The sequence below is a fragment of the Tamandua tetradactyla genome, chromosome X (genome assembly GCF_023851605.1).
Source record: "Tamandua tetradactyla isolate mTamTet1 chromosome X, mTamTet1.pri, whole genome shotgun sequence".
NCBI classification, from domain to species: Eukaryota; Metazoa; Chordata; class Mammalia; order Pilosa; family Myrmecophagidae; genus Tamandua; species Tamandua tetradactyla.
In genome coordinates this window covers 74,193,350-74,196,295 of record NC_135353.1, presented here as the reverse complement: position 1 = coordinate 74,196,295, position 2,946 = coordinate 74,193,350, and positions in this window count along the sequence as shown.

Sequence of the window (2,946 nt, the reverse complement as noted above, 5' to 3'; positions counted from 1 at the left end):
CATAGTTTACTAATGAAACTTGAAGAAATCACTAATTTGGTTTTCCACTTAGAAGCAAAACTACATCACTATACTTTTCAAAGATATATGATTGACAGAATTAGTACAAAATAGTCCTCACCATAAATATTAAAGCAATCTGTTTTTACTGTACCATGTACCCTGTACCCAGTATCCTTTATCCCTCAAAATAATTTATTTATTGTATGCTATTTTATGGAGGGAAGAAAATAAACTTTGGGGCATAACCAAACTATTTAATAAATGTAAAAATTTGACGGCAAAATTAAAATAGTGTATAAAACACGTTCCAACTTCCTTATAAAAAGAATCAAATCCAAAATTGAGGAAAAAACTGCCAAGCCTTTGAAACACAATTACAGTTATAATGCTTATTTTGGAGCAAGATGCTCTTTGGGACTGTAACCAAATTCTAAGTGCCTCAATGATTTTTCTTGAAGGGATGGGATGCTACAGAGCACAATGATAGGGTACTGGGCTCCATCAGAGAGAAAACGCAAATAAACCTGGATCCAAGACTATCCAGTTAAATATTCTTATTCAAGGTTTTGGTCAAAGAAGAGGCCTTGTGGAAACTCTGTTTAGTTCGTGAATGTGAGACTGCTCTGTATTTTCTTAACAGTCTCTTGGATTTTTAAAGTGAAATCCACAAAAAATCACATCACAGTTGCAGTTTAATGAAATAATTGAGATAGCCCTGGAGCCCTCTTTTGGTTTGCTAAAGTTGCCAGAATTTAATATACCAGAAATGGATTCGTTTTTACAATGGAGATTTATTAACTTACAATTTACAGTTCTTAGACTATGTAAATGCCCAACTCAAGGCAACAACATGATGATACCTGGACTATAAATACAAGCTGCTGGCATCCACAATACCTCTTCACATGGCAAGGCACAGGCAGTGTCTACTGATCCTTCACTCTTGTTTCCTTATTTCAGCTTCTCTTTCCTATGGCTTCCTCTCTGAGCTTGTGTGTCCTCTCTCCAGGGGTCTTTTCTCTGTGAGCCTCTCTTAATTTTATCTCTGTTCTTCTCTGGGGCTTCTCTGAGCCCCCTGGGGTTTTTTTTCTTGTGTGTCCTTTCTCCTCATATAAAGGACTCCAGTAAGGGAATTAAGATCCATCTTGAATGAGGCAAGTCACATCACAATTGAAATAATCTAATCAAAAGATCCCATGCACAATAGGTCTGCACCCGCAGGAATGGACTAAAAGAACATGGTCTTTTCTGGAGCACATGACAGCTTCAAACCATCACAAGCTGCCTACCCATAGTGAGTCATGAAAAAACTTAAGTCAACTTGCCCTCATTCATGGTAACAAGAGAAAGACATAAAAACAATTCCAAATGCTACTCCTACTAACCTGCTAAAAAAAGCTGGTGAATTATCTGAGTTGATTTTAGCTCCTCTGGGATAAGTATTAATAATAATCAAAATAGCAAAAATGAATAAACTCTGATCACATAAACCACATTTTAATGCACTAGTGAAAAATACAAATTCATATATAGAACAATACAATGATATCAAACAAACAGTCTTATTGATGGTCTCAGTGTTTTCTCAGCAATTCAGTTTGAGAGGCAGTGTGCCAATATTTACCCATACATGCCTTTCAAAACACACAATGCCAGATCTATATTCTAAACACCAAGCCCATTTGATTTCTGCTTATAAACTGAAACTGGACACAGTGGGATGTTGGATTTGGCAAAATGATGAGCAATTATACTATTATCATTTTCCTTATCACCAGTGATATTCACAATTCACTATCCTTATGTCTGTGTGGCACTCTAAGTAACTTTCAGCCTATGAATACCCTGTACCTTTTAGCACTATCTGCCATCTTCAAAATTGGAATGCAACAAGTGTGTACACACAAGATACAGTTTTCCCACTAACAGTTCACATTTCATTAGAATAGCTCCCCATCAAGAAAGAAACTGGTTGAGCCTAATATTATTTAGCATGCACATCTATGACTTGGGGGTGATAGAAGAAAAAATATATGGAATTCTAGTTTCCTTTCACCCCAATCAACATACGCAAACTAAATTCATCTCTTTTGAATAATAAATGACCTTAGGGGTCTTGAGATTGGATGAAAGAATTGAAGATAAAAACTTGACAGGAATAAGTGCCCAGGGTAGCATACCAAAAGAGAAAAATTAACCATGCAACACAACCTCCTTTCCTTTCCTTGCCCATACCTTTTTCTTTGGATTCTTCATTCCTGTTTTCAAGCCTATGTTCCCCATTTTCAATTTCATTTTAGATGTGTAATATTTGATGGGACATGTTTTTAAGTTCTCTGTTGGTACCTTAAGCTTTTAGGGAGGAAAGCATTATATAAATCTAACAATAAATAAATAATAAATAAGAGAAATAACTGGCAGTGTGTAAGTGGGGCTAAAAAAGATCTGTGGGGGTAGGGGGTAATGAATAGCACCTGAAAATAATTCAACAATATAGTATCACTGTTAGTAAATTTAACTCACTGCTAGGAGGTACAGATGAAAATGGAGTTTTCATGCAATAACCAAGTCCTAAAGTCACCTTGCACATGAATCTGTAACTAAAAGGTAACAGCTAACAGGATGCTATCCACCCTCTGAGCATCCTAACATCATTACTACATAATTTTTTGTCCAAATAAATTGTGATACATAGCAACTTACTGAGATTGAAACCATGGAGTTTGCAGTTAAGGGGGAAGGAAAATGACAAATTTAAGATATATTGAATATTTGCTATCAGAATCCTTACATTCATTATTTCATTTAATTCTCAGAACAATCCTATGAGGTGTGTTTTAACATCCCCATTAAATAAATGAAAAAATTCATACTCAGGAAGGATAAATCACTTGCACAAGATTGCACAACTAGCTAGCAGTTGGGTCAGGAGTTAGTCCTTAG